Consider the following 20,760-nt stretch of genomic DNA (forward strand, 5'->3'; position numbering starts at 1 on the left):
AAAAAAAAAAAAGATAGACTAATGGCCAATAAACATGAAAAATGATCAATGCCACTAATCATCAGGCAAATGCAAATCAAAACCACAACAAGACCCTTATAGGTGCTGATCAGGTCCTCGGGGTCCTCCACACAATTACCAGCAGAATAGAATAGTGGGGTGGGGGGATCACAGAGTGCTCCTGAAGGCCAGGCCCCACGACACCAGCAAAGGTTCCCACCTTACTACATGTGGAGACCCTATGGGTGTAGACCACAGTATTTCAAACCTCCAGGGCAGAGAGGGTGTGACAACCAGGGTGTGGGAGCACAAGGTAGACCAGTAAGACAGAATATGTATTGGGGGTTATAGACCATGATTCCACAGGGGGTCCTCCTCACCAAAGACAGCCCAGACAGGATGGCAGTGAAGAGGATAAAGAGGATCAAGGAGACCAGACCCAAGGTCAGCAGCCGCCCCTATGTTGGTACTGTTGTAACTTCAATCACCAATGCAGAAAGCCCTAAACCACAAGATGTCAAAGAGACAAAAGCAGCCAATCCACCAGCTGAGAATTCGCCTGCTCTCGAGGCTGAGCAGGGCAGGCTGAGTAAATCCCAGCTTACCATGAGTAAATCCCAGCTTACCATCTCTACCATAACCAGGTTTACTCATCCAGCAAGGAAGTGGGTGGATTGCTTGAGCTCAGGAGTTCAAGACCAGCCTGAGCAAGAATAAGATTCTGTGTCTAAAAACAGCCGGACATTGTGGCAGGCGCCTGTAGTCCCAGGTACTTGGGAGACTAAGGCAAGAGGATCATTTGAGTCCAAGAGTTTGAGTTTGCTGTGAGCTATGATGCCATGTACTCTACCAAGGGTGACAGAGGAAGCCTCTGTCTCAAAAAAAAAAAAATTAAAAAAAAAAAGTCATCCAATGAGAAGAAATGATTATGAACTTTCAGCAATAAGAAATGAACAGAAGATTGGAGCTGAAGACCTTAAGTGCTTGCTTTTTGCCCGTTGACCAGATAACTACAACTATCTGCATTATCTATGCAGCATGGGGTTTTTATTATTTTTACCTAAAGACCTCTTTTTTCGTAGTAACAAACATCTTTTTTTTTTAAGCCTGTTTTTTCTCAATACGCCTTTAAAGGTTTTTAAATTGTTTCATATCTGGTCAAGCTGAGATTTTTAACAACTTCATTTTTAATTTGTAATAAAAGTTTACAACTTGATTTTTTCAAAAAAGTCAACAAACTGCAAGCACCTGTTAATAAAGGTCTTAAATAATAATAATGAAAAACCACAATGAAATATCCCCCAACCCCAGTGAGAATGGCTTTTATCAAAATGTTCCAGAACGATAGATGCTGCTGTGGATGTAGAGAAATGGGAACATGGATATCCTGTTGGTGGGACTAAAAACTAGTACAACCTCTGTGGAAAACACTATAGAGATTCCTTAAAGAAGTAGGCTTGGCGCCGGTAGCTCAAGCAGCTAAGGCGCCAGCCACATACAACCAGAGCTGGCAGGTTCGAATCCAGCCCAGGCATGACAAATAATGACAACTAGAACCAAAAAAAAGCTGGGTATTCTGGTGGGCACCTGTAGTCCCAGCTACTTGGGAGGCTGAGGCAAGAGAATCACTTGAGCCCAGGAGTTGGAGGTTGCTGTGAGCTGTGATGCCATGGCACTCTACTTAGGGTGACAGATTAAGGCTCTGTCTCAAAAAAAAAAAAGAAGAAGAAGAAGAAGAATTAAAAGTAGACCTACCATTTAATCCACCAATCCCACTACTTTGGGATTCACCCAAAGGAAAAGAAGTCATTTTATCAAAAAGATCCCTGCACTTGAATGTTTATTACAGTACAATTCACAATCGCAAAGAGGTGGAATCAACCCACGTGCCCATCAATTCATGAGTGGATTAAAAAAATATGAAATATAGCTATCATGGAATACTACTCAGCCATGAAGAAAGATGTCTTAATTCCTTTTGCAACAAGTTAGATGGAACTGGAGACCACTGTCCTAAGTGAAATATCTAAAGAATGGAAAAACAAACACCACATGTACTCACTATTAAACTGGAACTGACCGATCAACACTCATGTGCACAGGTGAGAGTAAAAACTCAGCCGAAATTTAGCAGGTGGGAGGGAGGAGGAGAGGTTGGGTGAAATCAAGCCTTAATGGGTGCAACGAACACAATCTGGGTGTTGGTACACTTACAACCCTGACTTAAGCCGTAGAAAAGCAATCCACATACACAAAACATTTATACCCCCGTAATATTCTGAAAATTTAAAAATAATAATACACACTAAACGGTAATGCCCATGCTTACTTTTTTGTTGTTGTTGTTCTTGAATGATACAGGACATCACAACAAACATCCCTACCTTGCTGTGCTACGTGCTCAGGATCCAGGGCCTACACTGAAGAAGGGTGCTGAGGGCCTGAGCTCTGCAGACGGTCTGTCTAGCTTTGAATCTCAGCTTTACCTCTCACTAGCTGTGTGACCTTGAGCAAATTACTTAACCTCTCTGCCTCAGCTGTCTCATCTGTGGAACAGGAATAATAATAGAAATATGTTGTAAGGATGAATTATATAATACTTACAAAGCACCTAAAATTGTGTTTGCACATGGGAAATGTTCAAAGATGATTTTTATTAAAGAATGTTTGCCCTTGTAATAACATATGGCTTCTGATCATTTTGACTGATGTAGTGATGTGTCAATTTCATGTCTTCTATTAATTTATATTTTATTCTTCCCGCCCCTACCTTTGCTGTCAGCCAGCCAACTATCCCTCAGCACAGTAAGCAGTGTGCCTTCCTAAACGACCCTTACTTCCTTCCAATGTGCTGTTTCTAATTGACAAGCCACCTGGAAACCAAATGACCAAGCTTATTGGAACTAGGTGTAAAAAGGAGGAAAATGGGCACCAAGAAAGGTTCTAAGAGTCTCCAGGTTCCAGTATGATCAACCCTCTGCCTGACTGTTCAGAGCCCTTTGGGCTTCCTTCCTCATTGTCAGCTGTGGGTCAGTAGGCCGGTGACACTCAGAGTGACCACCTATCCCAGTTTACTGGGGACTGTCCAAGTTACAGCACTCAAAGTCCTGCATCCCTGGAAATCCCATCCCTGAACTGCGCAAATTGCTTAATCCTTTTGAATCTGTTTCATAATCTGGAAAATGAAGGATATTATCTGCTTTGAAATGTTGCTGAGAATTAAACGAGCAAATGTTTTTATAATTCCTCACACACATGGTAGCTGTAGCTACTGGGCTCGCTTGCATATTATCACTGTCCACTCTAATGTCTGGGGACAAAATATTCTTAGAAACACGACCTGTAACTTGCTGTGTATCTGGTGAGTCCCAGGAAGCTGAAATGTTTGCTCTTGTGAATTTCCTTTCACCCTTGTCAAACAGAATGTGTTTCAAGGACTAAAACATGGTAAAGAAATTTAATAATCCAACGTTGCTGGTTTCTCCACTGGGCAAAGGCCTGGCAGGTTTTCACCGCCTTTTCGTATACACAACTCTTTTACAATACGGGAACCCTGAGGTGTTTATGTCAGTAGCAGCTTCTGTACCGGCAGATAGAAAATCAGCTCACCTCTCCAGAAATGGTATCAGCAATCTTATCTGAAATTAGTCTTTAATTTTGCATTTCACTTTTGACTTCATAGTGGCACCAAATTACTTAGTCTTCTAATGGACTGCCAAACCATTCACTAAATGTGTCAATTCTATCCTTGAAAAATAAGGGTTCTTACCAACAAGGAGATGAAACACCATTTTTGACTTTAAAAGCTGAAGCAATTCACTACTCCATAGTAATTAACTAGAGCCTAGAAGAAACTGCTCACATGTATGCGCCCCACAAACACAAGGGCAAAGTTGCTATACAAAAATTACAAATTGGGGGTAGATAACAGAAAGGATGACAAGTTACTCAGAACTGTGACATGACCTGGGAACCCTCCAAGAGGCAACAGAGGGCAGAAACAGCCAGGCACAGAAGAAACTTCTCCGTAATGGCTGTCAAGCTCTCCCTCCTCATACTAGTATTTCTTCTGCCAGCATCTCCACCCAGGGCCCAAGGCCTGAGAGCACAAAACACTGGAGAACCACAAAAACCTCAAACCTTGAGGGTCATCTGGTCAACCAATTAGGGACAGAATAAATGGATCCAGGGCTGGCAACAGAATCACCTGAGGTCGTTGATGAAAACACAAGATCTGGGTCCCACCCAAGCCTTTCTGAATTAGGATCTCTGCAAGGGAGACCTGGAGAATTTGCATGTATAACAGGCTTCCCAGAGATTTCTAGCTGTATGTAGTAAGGTTCAAGGGCCACTGTTCTAGGGAGTTAACAGATAGCAAAATGCATAAGGACAGCTAGGAAAATGACCTATGGGGGAAGATTAGTTTAACCTCTACCAGCCTCTGATTCCAAATCTTCTAATAGGGATAATAGCACTGAACCCATTGGATGATTTTGAGAATTAAAAGAAATAAAAGGCAAAGCCTCAAGCCTAGTGCCTCACATAGTACAGCAGGCACTAAGTAAGTATTACTCCATTTCCTCTCTTGTGTGTGACATTCTAATGAAGACTTATAATAATAGCTCCTGTTTTGAATAAATGTCAACGAGGAAAGCAGATGGCTAGCTTAAGTAAAGCCTCAGTGTCAATAAGCCATCAACTGCAAAGGCCAAGGCCAGCAGAGGCAGCTTTAAGCAAGGGCTGTGTTGTAAAACGTGCCAGTAAAAAGTGGTTCTCAACCTTCAGAGTGTGTCAGAATCACCTGGATGGCTTCAAAACACACACTTTAGGTCCCACCTGAGTTGCAGAGTCAGTAGGTCTGGGGCAGGGGTGAGAAGACACATTTCTAACAAGTTCCCAGAAGGTATTGATATGGCCGGTCCTCATTTGACACTTTGTGATAAAAAGCAAAAACTATGCCGTGTGTAGTTTCTGTTTGACACCATGCTGGGTAGTTACACGTAAATAACAAGTAATTTCTTAGGCTGTGCTGCCACTAGCCCTAAGAATCTTTCTTACTACATTTTTTGAGCTTTACGCAGAAGATGGGGATATTTGAGTTCCACCATTCCACCCACTAGGTGTGTAGCCCTGAGTGAGGGTCTTTCTGAGCCTCAGTTTACTCATCTAGGAACAGAGGTAGACCCGTTCAGTGGTTCCCAAACCTGGTTGTGCTCCATCAATCTAGAGCAGTATTTTAAATAAAACTTGGATTCCCCAGCCCTAGCCCCAAACCTAAAAAACTAGAATCTCCAAAGGAGAAATTGAAAAATGTGTTGTTTTGTGTGGGTATGCTTTAAACAAAAATGCCCTGTGCAAATTTCATGGACAGTAGGTTTGGGGAACCATTAACATGATGATCTCTCTGACCTCTTCCAACATACAAACTGTCCTTGTGCTCTAATTCTCTGTGTACCAAGTAGCCTTCCCCTTTTATATTCGCTTCCCAGGGAGCTTTTGGTGGTTTTGTTTGTTTGTTTGTCTTTGTTTTTGTTTTTGTTTTAACCACAGGAAGCAAGTACACTTGTCCTTAAAGAAAAGAATCTAGTCTACTTAGCAGTTCCATTTCTCATATACTAATAAATGGGCATTCAGGTTTAGTTTAAAAAATAAAGTCCAGGCTGGGCACGATGGCTCAAGTCTATAATCCTAGCACTCTGGGAGGCCAAGGCAGGAAGATCCCTTGAGCTCAGGAGTCCCAGACCAGCATAAGCAAGAGTGAGACCCCATCTCTACTAAAAATAGAAAACGTAGCTGGGCACGGTGGGGTGTACCTATAGTCCCAGTTACTCAGGAGGCTGATGCAGGAGGATCACTTGAAGCCAGGAGTTTGAGGTTGCTATGAGTTAGGCTGAGCTGAGGCCATGGCACTCTAAACCAGATACAGAGTAAGTATCTTAATAAATGAATAAATAAATAAAGTCCAAAATGTAGGAGAAAATATAAATTGCATAGGACTAAATCTGCGCTTGGCATTTCTAAGGAACAGAAAGAAAGGAGATGAGGTTGGAAGACAGAGGCTCAGGGATAAACTGAGCTCAGGGAGGCAAACAGCACTTGCATCCCAGAGACCCTTAGACCACAGCTACTCATTTGGATCTTACACCCAAAGCAATAGGAAGCGACTACGATTTTAAGCATAAGAAGAATATGATCTGAATTCCATTTTTTGAAGATTGATAACTTTATGTGAAGAATGGGCTAAGGGAGGTGGGGGGTGGGGAAGAATGAGAACAGAAAAACAGCAGTACAGACAAGAAATGATGGTGGTTTTTAACTGTCAGCTGGCACAGAGTGGGTACTGGGCTATTTCTGCACTGCTTTAACATAAATAAAAGTCATAATGTACTTGTTCCATTTCCTGTGATATTTCAGAAGGGTTCAAGGAAGAGACCTTGGTTGTTATTAGTTCCATCGAGAAGTCACTTCCTTTAAACAACAAACCAACACAATTTTGGATGGCCCGCCTCACAATTGGTTTCAATCAAGAAATATCAGTATAGGGAGTATTAAAAAGAACACACCAGGAAATCATCAGACCTGCCTTTTGGAAACCTCTCTGCCATCCATGAGCCATGTGTTTGGGGGGCGTATAGCTCGGAATCTCTGAGAGAGGAGATCAGGCTACACCATTTCTAAAGTTCCTACCAACTCTTAAATCACACAATTCTGTAAGTGCAACAAATGTGGTTTCCTTATCTGGGTGGCAAAATAGTCTGATGACTCAGGGTGAGGTTTTTTGTTACTGACTTTCAATCTCCTAGAGAAGCTCGAGGTACATAGAAAAGAGGGTGTTGGTGGAGACATTGTCCATTCTTCCTGTTCCCTTGGCACCTCCGGCTTGAGGGTGTGGGGATCGGCTGGAAGTCCTGGAGGTTGAGAGTCCATTGCGTGGAGGCTCTGAGAGCACAGATCCCTGTGTAGCCGTCAGTCTTGCTCTCTGTGGCCTCCTGGCAGGCTTCTGCCCATGTGGACGTGCATAACAGGCACTGTAGAGCAACCTAGCACTCCTCCTCCTGGCAGGCTGTCCCCACAGGATCTGCTCCTCTCCAGCTTGGCGCCTCCTTGGGAATCTCATTTGACATGAGCCCTGGGGCAGTGGTTCTCAGCCCTGACTGCCCATTTGAGTTTCTTGGGATACCTGAGCCCTATCTTACATTTAATGACTTAGAATTGGGGTGAGTGAGTGACAGCATTAGGTGTGGGTAGCTCTACATGATGGAGAAAATATGTTACTTGGGAAACTGCAAGCCAGCAAGGTTCAATGATTTGTCTAATGCTGAGTTTCTCAGCCTGGACACTATTGACATTTGGGGCGGGATAATCCTTTAATCCTTTTGTTGTGGGGCTGTCCCGTGCATTGTAGAATGTTCATCAACATCCCAGCTTCTAGGCTCGGCACCTGTGGCTCAAGTGGCTAAGGCGCCAGCCACGTACACTCAAGGTGGCGGGTTCAAACCCAGCCCAGACTGCCAAACAATGATGGCTGCAACTAAAAAATAGCCGGGCGTTGTGGCGGGCACCTGTGGTCCCAGCTACTTGGGAGGCTGAGGCAGGAGACTTGCTTGAGCCCAGGAGTTAGAGGTTGCTGTGAGCTGAGATGCCACGGCACTCTACCCAGGGGGACAGCTTGAGGCTCCTGTCTCAAAAAAAAAAAACATCCCAGCTTCTATCCACTAAAGGCCGTAGTAACTCCCCAGATGTGACAATCAAAAATGTCTCCAGACATTTGCTAAATGTGCCCTGGAAGGAAAGGGCGGGGGGTTAACCCCAATTGAGAGACACCGGTGGGATGTCAGAAAGCTAATTATCAGCAATACTCCGACCAAGAACTGGCCTACTGATTCCTGGCTGTGTTGGTTCCTCTGCATTCAAGCAGCAGCTCTGGAACATGGGGATGGGTCACTACCTGCAGAAATACTGCAACTCCCTTCACAGTCCTGAGTGCCTAGAGCAGAGGTGGGGTGACAGAGAGCTGGCCTCAGCCCTAACAAGAGACACTATACTAGGTTTTCAGCATTTGACTGTAAGGATAGCTTATCTTTCCATGGGCTGCTAAACCTCTTCACTCATTCCTGGGCAGTTACTCCCTTGCAGTGGTGAATTCATTATGAAAATTAATAACACATAACAAGAAAAAAGAAATCCTGACCACAACCTTGGGTTATATTTAAAAATTCTCAGGGGCAGTTTGAATAGCGGTGAGACGAAGGAGTAGGTGGTGGGATCTCGCTGTCTCTGATTAGCCCTTTCTCTGTCTTACTTGTTTGAGCTTCAGCTGAATTCGAAATGGCTGCGGTGAGGCTGGGAAGGACTTGGGAAAGGCGGTTTCCCGCTCCAGAGAGCCGGCTTGCAGATCCCGGTGGGCTGCGTTCATCGACACCTGAAATCTAGGACAATCAGTCATGGACGTGTGGGCGCAACTGCCGCTGTGTCCAGCGCAGCCATACCGGAGAACTTCACTGCAGAGGTGCTTGAACTAGCAGGAAATGCACCAAAAGATTTAAAGGTAAAGCGTATCACCCCTCCTCACTTGCAACTTGCTATTCGTGGAGATGAGGAATTGGACTCTCTCATCAAGGCTACAGTAGCTGGCGGGGGTGTCATTCCACGGCCACAAATCTCTCACTGGGAAGAAAAGACAACAGAAGACTGGTCTAAAGGATGCCTGGGTTCCTTAATATCACAGGACTCTACATACGCTAACAAACAGCTGTCCAGTGTTGGTGATGCCAGGGGACCTTGTCTCTGTGAAAAACACAATTTTGCCTTTTTGTAATTCTATTTGAGCAAGTTGGAAATTTAATTAGCTTTCCAACCAACCAAATTTCTGCATTCAGGTCTTAACCAAATTTATGTGTTACTGTGGCTTCAAAGAAGCTGTTGATTCTGAAAGTAGTGGGTTTTGATTGAGTTGACTGTTCTTAAAAAAAAACTGTTTGGATTTTAATTGTGATGCAGAAGTTGTAGTAGCAAACATTTGGTTTTGTACAGACATTATTTCCACTCTGCTGGATAAGCTCAATAAAGGTCATATCCCCCCACCTCAAAAAAGAAAAAATAAAAATTCTTAGGTATCTCAAATGAATATTTAAGTCGTAACCTATTTCTGTATGTGTCATGCCCCCATATTAGGGGTAGCACAGCAAGAATAAAAGTACCCTATTATCACACTTAACTAACTGATTGAGATATTTCGTCTCTGCTTTTAATGATACAAATACACAGGACGTTACTATCCAGCCATACCCAGATGAGACTTGACAAACCACCATGTGGTGGGATCAGGCCAAGGTAGTTAAAGGGCAGCAAATAAGAACGAACAGATTTTTCAGTCTCTTGGCAACAGACTTTATTATTAAGCTTTGACCTGGCAGCTGGTAAGGCTGTATATGAATTAACCAACAAGGCTATGAAAAAACAAGATTAGTGGTTCTGGAATATGGTATTCTACTGGCAGAGAAAGGAAGCATGTTCATTTTCAAGGCTGCTTTCTTAAAAAGGTACAACTTTAAATATACTTATAAGTTAGTATTTCAAAAGGACACGTCTCTAATGGGCAAGTCACATATACCTAATCTTCCTACATGGGTCCTTGCCATATGTCTATTTTTCATATTTATTCCAGCAAAATACAAAGTGATGAGGTATGTTGTAGAAGCAGGAGGCTCAAAGCAAACAGGCTTTCAGTAAGACAATACCTGTTGCTGTAGAATTACACTAAGTAAGTCTACCTTCACCAAAGCATTTTATGATACGTACTCAAAAGGGACACAAACATTAACAAGCCCTTAAAAGGGATAAAAACACACTGAGCTTTCTGGCATCAAAACAGGAATACAACCAAATACTAGCTTTCAACAATCACATGACTCAGAGAAAAGTGAAAAGAGAATGGCTTTGGCTGCCACATACTGGATCTGGGGACTGCAGGGCCAGGGTGATAATGAAGTCATAAGGAGTGAGTGACAACAGAAGTGATTGATTAAGAGTGAACTCTAAAACATAAGCAACTTATACATGACCTCTTAAGGAAAAAAGTCATGTAGCAGACCTGGTCTCCCAAGTCCCAGTTCTGGGTCTGCCACTAACCCTATGTGACTTTGTAGAAGTGTTCATCTCTCCAGATGCAAGTGTCCTTAACTATAAAAAACTGGAATAAAACTAAATGTTTTCTAACTTTTTTCTACTTCCAATACTTCTTGAGTTTACAATCCCTCTCTTTCACTTAGATGGATACACACACAGTCACCAAAGTGAGCCATAACTCAGTCATTCGTGGAACACCGCCAGGATCAATGGGTTTCTTATGCATAAGCATGACCTCCAACTAGGGCTGCCACATAAAAATAAGACACCCAGCTAAATTTGCATTTCCGGTAAATAACATTTAGTAAAAGTATGTCCCAAATAGTGCAGGAGATATAGAAAAAAATTATTTATTAGTGACTCAAAATGCAAATTTACCTGTTTTTATTTGCTAATTCTGGCATGCTACCTCCATCCCTGCATTAGAAGTTCAATCTTAATGGGCAGCACCTGTGGCTCAAAGGAGTAGAGCGCCAGCCCCATATGCTAGAGGGGGCGGGTTCAAACCCAGCCCTGGCTAAAAACTGCAAAAAAAAAAAAAAAAAAAAAAAATTCAATCTTAAGAGGTAAAAGTCTGATTCCATATACATGGATAGTCCTAAGAGTAGCTGGCTAAAGCATTAAATGGAAGGTCTTTTCAAGGTTTGCATATACAGAGGAAAAAAACAGGAAACTTGTAATCCTAGCACTTTAGGAGGAAGAGACAGGAGGATCACTCAAGCCCAGGAGTTTGAGACCAGTCTGGGCAACACAGTGAGACCCTGTCTCTAAAAAAATAAAAATCAGATGGACATGGTGGCACAGTTGTAGTCCCAGCTACTCCAAAAGCTGAGGCAGGGAGGTAGGAGGATTGCTTGAGCCCAGGATTTGGAGGCTACAGTGAGTTACAATTTCACCACTGCATTCCAGACTGGGCGACAGAGCGAGATCCTATCTCTAAAAAAAGAAGATTTTTTTTAAATAAAAAAGAACTTGGTGTGCCCTCTGATACTCCCCAAGCAGAAAAAGCAGACCAAACAAGCTGAATGCTCCCTACTCTGCACACCTCACTCCATGGACATAAAGTTAATTACAAACCCTTTATCTTTGCTTTCAACGCAGTGCTAATGTCTGTTCCCAAGGTAATCAATCAGCGTAAGGGAAACCAGATCATAAACTCAAACTTCCTGACTGAGAGGCAGAGGAACAAATATAGGGATTCTATCTTTTTTTTTTTTGACCAGGTCTGGGTTTGAACCTGCCACCTCTAGGCATATGGGGCCAGCACCCTACCCTTTTGAGGCACAGGCGCTGCCCTAGGAACAAATATAGTACAAGCAAAATCTGCTTTAGGCATAAAGAATGAAGGGTAAGAAAGGGAAAAATTAGTCTCATCAAGAGCCAGTCTTGTTTTAACAATGACCAGAAAATTTGGTTCTTACTGGCTCATATTTTAAACCCAAAAGCACTGTTTTGTCAGATATTAAAACTTTTATGATTTGGAACATACACATACCCCCATGTATATGTAAAAATAATTCTTCCATATTGTGCAGTGAAGATCTGGATAGGACACATTCTAAGACAAGTTTAAATAACAATGGAAGTAGATTCAAGTTTTTAAATAACATAGAAAGTTAATTACAATACTTTCTAGGTCAAATTAATTCAATTCTCACTGAGAATTCTCACAGTTCCTCATTCAGCAGGAAATCCCATTGAATTATAACCAACACTGGTCTATCAGCAGCAGTAGAACAAGGAAATAGTTATGCTAGATACTTGGTGGTATGGTCCAGAAAAATTAAATGTTTGGACTAGGCATTTCCAATGATGACAATAAACAAAGGTTTATCCCTTAATTTGATGGTATGTTCAGCTAAAGTTAGTTGGACATTTATTTTGTCTAAGATATCTCTTGAAATAATGAGATTCAAAAATAAGCTGATCCTACCACTGTAGATTGCCTGAGCTCACAGGTTCAAGACCAGCCTGAGCAAGAGTGAGATCTTGTCTCTAAAAAAAAGAAAGAATAGCTGGGCATTGTGGTGGGCACCTGTTGTCCCAGCTACTTTGGAGGCTGAGGCAAGAGAATCACTTAAGCCCAAGGGTTGGATGTTGCTGTGAGCTATGACGCTATGGCACTCTACTAAGAGTGACAAAGTGAGACTCTGTCTCAAAAAAAATAATAATAATAATAATCAAGGTAGGTCATGAAATTAAGAAAGGAAGGAAGGAGCCAGGTGAGGTAGCTGATGCCTATAATCTTACCACTCCAGGAGACTGAGGCTGGTGGATTGCTTGAGTCAAAAGTTCAAGACCAACCTGAGCAAAAGTGAGACCCTCCCCATCTCTAGTAAAAATAGAAAAACTAGCTGGCATTGTGGTGGGTGCCTATAATCCTAGCTATTCCAGAGGCTGAGGTAAGGGAATCGCTTGAGCCTAACAGTGGAGGTTGCCGTGAGTGGTGATGTCACAGCACTCTACCCAAGACACAGAGTGAGACTTTGTCTCAAAAAAAAAAAGAAATGAAGAAGGAAAGAAAGAAAAGAAAGGAAGGAAGGGAGAGAGAAGCAATAAAGGGACAAAATGAAGGAAGATAGAAAGTAGGAATGAAAAAAGCCACATAAAATACTAAAAAGGACAAATCCTCAGACAAATCCTTTCAGCATTATATTAACTTTTCTTCCTTTCTAACCACCTGCAGAAAATGTTTTCCAGGCTATTTTCCCCCTAAAGCAAGTTGGAAGTTAGGAAAGAAGAAAGGAAGGAAGGAGAGGAGGGAGGAAGAGAGGGAGGGAGGGAGGGAGGGATGGGGCACTCGCAAATTTAATAATTTAATCAGCAATCAGCAATGATTACAGAAAACTTAATGGCATAACACCGTATTTCCCTACCCCCTACCTCGACATCGGACTGACACTTGTGAAGCACAAAGTGAGAATTCATCCTGTAGGAAGAAAGGCCTTTATTCACAGAGGTAAGGAAGAGGCCCCAGCTGCAGAAAATCCTGGGGCCACGTGCGTCTGGGTGGCCAGCAGGAGCAAGGCGGGAAGGCTCAGTCTAGGGCTTACAGGGGATTTCCTTCCCTTCAGGCCTAACTTGGCTTAACTGGGGATCTACTGGGACGAGTCAAGGGTTTGGCAGTAGTTACAAAGCCTGTCATCAGATCAGACCACGCAAGGGCCTGGCTACCAGGTAGGATTGTCTGTCTGCCTGACAGGAGCAGCTAGTTTGCAGTCCAGACCCTGACCACCAAGGTGTAAAGACGTGAAATAAACGGAAAACAGTGCGAGCGGTCTGGGACCTTCCTCCTCTCCCCCAGGTGAAGGGTCCTTTCCTTCCGAAGTGTCCTCCCGCACCTGGATGCCCCCAGAAGTGACCTCGGCCAGACCTAGAACTACCCCTGACCAGCCCTAGACCTAGAACTACCCCTGACCCGCCCCTCGCCCCAGCTAATCTCCCACCCCCGGCAGCTGTCATCAGTGGGGCCTGTCCAGGGAGCCTGGGAGAGGCAACACTACTTTTCTGGCGGGCTCCGACGCCCGGAGCCGGGGAGCAGAGGGTTCGCAGTCTCCAAAGCCACTCCCCGGGCACCTGGTTCAGCTCCCAGCTGGGTGGGAACCGGCCGGGGGCCGGGAACCGAGCGCGCCTCCCGCGCCCCAGGCAGCCGCCCGCCCTCACCTGGCTCGGCCCGGGTGTGTTGGCCGCACCGCAGCTCTGTGTCCCCGCGCGCCGCGTCCACCGCTGCCGGCCTTTTTTGGGTCCTTGGCGGGTATTTTCCGTCTGGCCCCACATCACTTCCCGTAAAGGCGAGCGAGGTGGGGGCGGGCCCTCCTCTCTTTCCTCCACCTCCCGCCTCCTCCTGTCACCTCGGGGAGCACCTCCCGCCCGCCCCGGGGTGGGAAGGGACCGGGGAGGGCTCAGGGCCGCCTCGCGCGCCCCTCCCCGGCCGCCGCACCTGCCGCCGGGCGCTCTCGTGGGCCACGAAAAAGCCCGGGTCGCCTCATTTGTCTTGGTGATAATTACCCTATGCTGGAGGCGCGAAACGATAGGCGGTTGTTTTCGTTTTGAGACGACGTTTGAGGCGACATTTGCGAACTCCCCAAGGATCGGTGTGCTAGGAGGTATGATTTGGTGACTCTCGTCAAATTTCTTCCCCCCAAAGCCGTTTTCTAAAGGTGTTCTCCAGAACATCAGGTCAGCATCTTCACCGTCGTACCCAGAGGTGCTGAGTGGCTGTAAGGTGGCACTGCCCCCAGTTCCTAAGTCCGAGGGGTCCTGCGGCGGCGCCCCCAGGGCCGGATCAGCGCCGGGCGTCCCACACGCCCCTTCCCATCCCGCCCCTCCGGCTCCTCGCTCCGAGGAACCCGGCACGGCCTTTCCGAGGCCAGGAAAAGTCTGGGATTCTTGGAAACAGGGGAAGAAGGAGATGCAACGAGTAAAAAATCTGGCAGGAAAAAATAAACACAGTTCTGGGAGGAAACGACAGGTGGTCTCTGGTCACCCAGTCTGATTCGAATTGTAGAGTGCGTTAGAGCAATTCGTTTTTTAAAAAGAGGGGGCACTGCGGTGCATTGAAGAACAGCCTCTGTCTGGAGACACCGCGAGCTTTTGCTGCCACCCAGCGGATTGGGCGCGGGCCTGCAGGGCCACGGGACCTGGCGCCACCTGATTCTCTCACAGGCCAAGTTTATCCTACAGTGGCCCGGAGGTCTGGACAGCAGCCTTGGGCTTGCCCTGGAGACTCTAAGGCAAAGCCCCTCCGATCCAAATCATTCTACCTTTTTTTTTTTCTTGAGACAGAGCCTGGGTAGAGTGCTGTGGCATCACAGCTCCCAGCAACCTCCAACTCCTGGGCGCAAGCAAGTCTCCTGCCTCAGCCTCCCAAGTAACTGGGACCACAGGCACCTACCACAATGCCCAGCTATTTTTTGGTTGCAGCCGTCATTGTTGTTTGGCGGACCCGGGCTGGATTCGAACCCCCTACCTTAGGTGTATGTGAGCCACAGGCGCTGAGCCAAATCATTCTACTTTTAAACGGAGCAAAATGTTTGGAAGCCTTAGTTCAGTTTCTCTTCCCCTCTGTCCCATCTCACTGAACCGGTGTCCCCCTTCACCACAAAATACCAGCTGTGTCAGGCCCACTCGGCCAACTCCCATCATCCTTCCAGTCTGTAACTATTCAGTTTGCATTACAATACAGTTAGCTTCCCAGATGTCTGACCAATTTACAAAATCACATATAGGTGAACCAGTAGTTGGCAATTTCATTCATTCAGTATAACGCTTCCAGACAAACATAACATTGTAAACTCAGGGTTAGAGAGAACAAATATAGAGTGATGATTTCAATGGCTGTTCCCCATGTGAGAGAAGGGCCTTCAGACTGTTGCTGAGGTTAAGAAAGGAAAAGTGACCCCATATTCACAACTAGATGATTGGTTGTAGGGAGTGAGGGAGAGGCAGGAACCCACAGAGATACCCAGGTTTCTAGTTTGGGCAACTAGGAACCACTGGGTAACAGCAAGAAGACCTAGTTGTGGGCAGCACCTGTGGCTGAGCATTGTGGCAGGCACCTGTAGTCCCAGCTACTCAGGAGGCTGAAGCAAGAGAATCACCTAAGCCCAATACCTGGAGGTTGCTGTGAGCTGTGATGGCACAGCACTCTACCAAGGGCGACCAAGTGAAACTCTGTCTCGAAAAAAAAAGAAGACCTAGTTGCAACAGGGAGTGAGGGTGAAATAGGCCACATGAATGCACTTAAGATGTTTCATTTTATCACACTAGCAGTAACAGAACACTCAGGTGAAGCTGTTTGGTGCGTAATACAAGAGGTTTATCTGAAGCTCAGCAGACGTGTTCTGGAACTATCATCCAAAGGGTACAGGGAGACATGAGAATCAATGAACTAGTCTAGAAAGTGAACTTGGGGGGCAACCAGGAGGCTTTTTACAGAACCTAGAGGAGGAACACTCAGCATTTAAGGCATGAACAGAGAAAATTCCAAAAGGAATCTAAGGAAAGAGTGTCCAGAGAGGTAGGAGGAAAACAAGGAGTGTGTTCTTACAGAAACTGAACACATCCTGTGCACCAGTTCAAAGCCATCCCTACACCACTTCTTATGCTGGCAACAAAATTGGTGGCAATACACCTCTTGCTTCCCACCCTGGGGCCTTTCTGTCATTGCAGGCTTCTACTTGAAACATGAAGAATTCCAGCTCCAGTATCTTTTTTTTGGAAACAGAGCCTCAAGCTATCCCCCTGGGTAGAGTGCTGTGGCATCACAGCTCATAGCAACCTCCAACTCCTGAGCTCAAGCGAGTCTCCTGCCTCAGCCGCCCAAGTAGCTGGGACCACAGGTGCCTGCCACGCCTAGCCATTTTTTGGTTGCAGCCATCATTGTGGTTTTTGGTGGGCCCGGGCTGGATTTGAACCCACCACCTTCGGTGTATGTGGCTGGCGCTTTAGCCAGTTGAGCCACAGGTGCCGAGCCCAGCCCTAGTATTTCTAAAACGGTTGAAATCAGAGGTATCAGTAAGAACTCATGGATTTTTATAGAAACGGATATATGTGTACATATGTGCTATCCAGGTCTGTCTGCTAAGAGGTCCCAGAAGGAAAGAAAGGGGAGGAGTTGGGGGGGAAGGGAGAGAAAAAAGAATGATTTGGCAAGGATGTGGAAAAACTGGAAATGTGAAATAGTGCACTTTGGAAACAGTTTGCTAAGTCTTCAAAGAATTCAATGAGCATGCCTGTAATCCAAGCACTCCTGGAAGTCGAGGCAAGGAGGATCCCTTGAGCTCAGAAGTTGGAGACCAGCCTGAGCAAGAGTGAGACCCCATCTCTACTAAAAATAGAAAAAATAGCCAGATGTGGTGGCACATGCCTGTAGTCCCAGCTTCTCCAGAGGCTGAGGCAGGCAGATCGCTTGAACCCAAGAGTTTGAGGTTGCTGTGAGCTAGACTAAGGCCACGGCACCCCAACCCCAGGCAAAAGAGACTGTGTCTCAAAAAAATAACAAACAAAAAGTTAAGCAGAGAATTACCAGATCACCCAGCAAGTCCATTTGTAGAAATATGCCCCAAAGAATTTAAAACATGTTTTCAGTTTTTTTCCTTTGGGATACCAAGCCATGACCCCTGCTCTCTTTTCTCTCTTTCCTCACTCTCTTCCCCTCTCACTCCCTCTCTGCTGCTCTGTCACATCCGTAAGAAATAAAGCAAGTATTCAAACAAATTTTCTACAGAAGTGTTCATAGCAGCACTATTTACAATAGCCAGAAGGTGGAAACAACCTTGATCGATGTCTATTAAGGAGAGAATAAATGAAGTGTGGCATATCCGCACAATGGAATATTGTTCAGCCATAAAACAGAATGAAGTACTGGTACATGTTACAATATGGATGAATTTCAAAAACAGGATGCTAAGTGAAAGATGCTAGACACAAAAGGATACATATTGTATGATTCCATTCACATGAAATGTCCAGAACTAGTAAATGCAGAGGCAGAAAGAAGACTAGTGGTTATCAGAGGCGGGCAGGTGGGCGGCTGGGGAGAGGGAGAAATAGGTAATGACTTTGCATTAGGCATGGGGTTTCCTTTTAAGGTGATGAAAATCTCTTGGAACTAGATGAAGTGGTAGTTGCCCAACTCTAAATGTACTAAATGCCACAGAAATGTACCCATTGAGATGGTTAATGGTTAATTCCTTGCTGTGTGAATTTTGCTTCAATTTTTTTCTTCTTGAGACAGAGTCTCACTGTGTCACCCTTGGTAGAGTGCCATCATAGTTCACAATGCCCACAACACCCAGCCATTTTTAGAGACAGGCTCTCAGTCTTGCTCAGGCTGGTCTTGAGCTCAGGCAATCCACCCGCCTCAGCCTCCCCAGTGCTGGGGTTACAGTCATGAACCAACAAACCCAGCATGCTTCAATTTTTTTTAAAAAAGATCTCATACTTCTTGGTTGAAAAGTTGGTCTGGGAAAGAGTCAGATGGGCCAGGAAAGAAAGGAGATTTTCTCTCTCTCTCTTTTTTTTTTTTTTTCCTTTTTTGAGATAGAGTCTCACTATGTCACCCTCCATAAAATGCTATGTCATTACAGCTCACAGCAACCTCAAACTCTTGGGCTTAAGCTCAACTCTTACCTCAGCCTCCCAAGTAGCTGGGACTACAGTAACCCACTACAATGTCCAGCTATTTTTTTGTTGCAGTTGTCATTGTTGTTTAGCTGGCCCAGGCCAGGCTTAAACCCACCGGCCTCAGTGTATGTGGCCAATGCCCTAACCACTGTGCTACAGATGCCAAGCCAATAAAGGTTTTTCAAAGAATGACAGAGACATGTAAAAGGACACAGGATCCATTTCGAGGGAGGACTGTTCCTCAGTTAAGGACTTATTTTAACTGGGACCTTAAATATATTTTTGTTTTTAAGCTGCATTAGCAAACCTTGTTTTTCAAAATGCCTACTGTGGGCTCAGCGCCTTCAGCTCAAGCAGCTAAGGCACCAGCCACATACACCGGAGCTGGCAGGTTCAAATCCAGCCCAGGCCCGCCAAACAACGACAACTATAACCAAAAAATAGCAAGGTGTTGGAGCAGGTGCCTGTAGTCCCAGCTACTCAGGAGGCTGAGGCAAGAGAATCCCCTAAGCCCAAGAGCTGGAGGTTGCTGTGAGCTGTGATGCCATAGAACTCTACCGAGGGCAACAAAATAAGACTATCTCTAAAAAAAAAAATCCAAAATGCCTACTGTGAATGTCAAAAGTTTATTTTTAAGTATTTTATACCTAAATGTCAACTTTCTTACAGAAATCTTATTTTATACTTGTTAAACTGATCGTGATTTTATGACAATGTTTAAATGTTACTTTTTGTACATTGAAATAAACATTTTAGAAAGAAAAAGGAGCCAGGCATAGGGGCTCACACCCATAATCCTAGCACTCTGGGAGGCCCAGGTGGGTGGATTGCCTGAGCTCACAGGTTCAAGACCACTCAGAGCCAGAGGGAGACCCCCATCCCGAAAAATAGCCAGGCGTTGTGGTAGGCACCTGTAGTCCCAACTACTTGGGAGGCTGAGGCAAGAGAATCACTTGAGCTCGGCACTTACAGCTCAGTAGCTAGAGCACCAGCCACATACACTGGAGCTGGCGGGTTCGAACGTAGCCCAGGCCTGCCAAACACTGATAACTACAACAAAATATAGCCGGGTCTTGTGGGGGCCACCTATAGTCCCAGCTACTTGGGAGGCTGAGGCAAAAGAATCACTTAAGCCCAAGAATTTGAGGTTGCTATGAGCTGTGACACCACTGCACTCTACAGAGGGCAACATAGTGAGACTCTGTCTCAAAAAAATAAATAACTCCTAATATTTTGATTTTATTTGGGAGTAAGCAGAAAAGATCATAACCTGGGGTACACAGCTATAGCAAATCACAGGTGCATCCAAAGAGGGGCGTGTAAATTGAAGATGTTATCAGCAAAAAGAAGTTTAAGGGTGGTGCCTGTGGCTTAGTGAGTAGGGCACCAGCCCCATATACTGAGGGTGGCGGGTTCAAACCTGGCCCCAGCCAAACTGCAATAAGATAGCCAGGCATTGTGACAGGCACCTGAGGCAAGGCAAGAGAATCACCTATGCCCAGGAGTTGGAGGTTGCTGTAGCTGTTTGACGCCACGGCACTCTACCGAGAGCGATAGAGACTCTGTCTCTACCAAAAAAAAAAAAAAAAAAAAACTTTAAACAAGCTATTTGGAAACTGATTTTATTGGTTCTGAAAGCTCAAAGCCACAGATGGCTTCATTTCATTGGTAAAGATGCTGTTACTGGGCAAGTGTTCTTTCAAGAGTATCTTATCTGACATGCTCAAGTCCTAAAGAATGTCCAGTGACAAACGTTGTCATAGAAATCTGTGGCTACATGCAAAACACACAACCCATGCAAAGCACGAGATGCATGAGGGACATGAGAGAATTCTTGTGAGGTTATTTTAAAAGGTCTTTGAAACAGTTTTCAACTTCAATATGCAAGCATAAGCTCCTCTCCTTTGTGCTTTCTGGGTCCCAATTTGTCTGGGTCTGACGAGAGAGGCTTTATGCTGGTATGTACACTCGTCATAGCACTATGAGGTGAGCACGAAGGCAGTTGTCCGTTCCCTGCTCTGGCAGTGTCATGGCACATTCTGCAGGCTACTCATCAAGGGCCTCTTACCTCTCACCCCCATGTAAGAATCAAGAACATACAAGGGCTTGTGCATTGCCTGTTTCCAAGGATTGAAGCAGTCAGCCCATGAAAAGAGGAAACTGACTCCCTCATCCCCACTCCGGATCCTGCATTTTCATCTGCAGTGGGCCTCACAAATCATGCAGCCAGCCCTAATGACAGCAATGGATTGTAACTTGTGGAATAAAGTGGGAATCTACACATGAATCATGTTAACTCATCAGTTCTGTGTATTCCTATCACTTTCAATCTATTTAATCATGAAAAAGCACCCAGAAACCCAATTTAAGGGACACACTACAAAACAGGTCAGTATTCTTCAAAAATGTCAACATAATGAAAGACGATGATTAAACCTATCCTAGTGAACACAGTCTCCACTGTGCTTTTGATGTGAACCAATGCTATTTTTTTTTTTTTTTTTT

At 44.9% G+C, this 20,760-nt stretch overlaps 1 protein-coding gene and 1 pseudogene across 1 annotated transcript in view; one reads left to right on the forward strand and one right to left on the reverse strand.

Annotated features, from left to right (window-relative positions):
- Positions 1-13,888, reverse strand: part of RAB27A (RAB27A, member RAS oncogene family) — an 82,989-nt gene extending 69,101 nt beyond the window's left edge. Inside the window, exon 1 of the mRNA XM_012801836.2 lies at positions 13,792-13,888. The gene's annotated coding sequence lies outside the window, so the exon portion shown is untranslated. The remainder of the gene's footprint in view (positions 1-13,791) is intronic.
- On the forward strand, positions 355-8,720 carry LOC100945108 (annotated as a pseudogene).
- Positions 13,889-20,760: the final 6,872 nt, after the last annotated feature.

Source organism: Otolemur garnettii, unplaced genomic scaffold (genome assembly GCF_000181295.1).
Source record: "Otolemur garnettii isolate 467f Iridium unplaced genomic scaffold, OtoGar3 scaffold00011, whole genome shotgun sequence".
Lineage (NCBI taxonomy): Eukaryota > Metazoa > Chordata > Mammalia > Primates > Galagidae > Otolemur > Otolemur garnettii.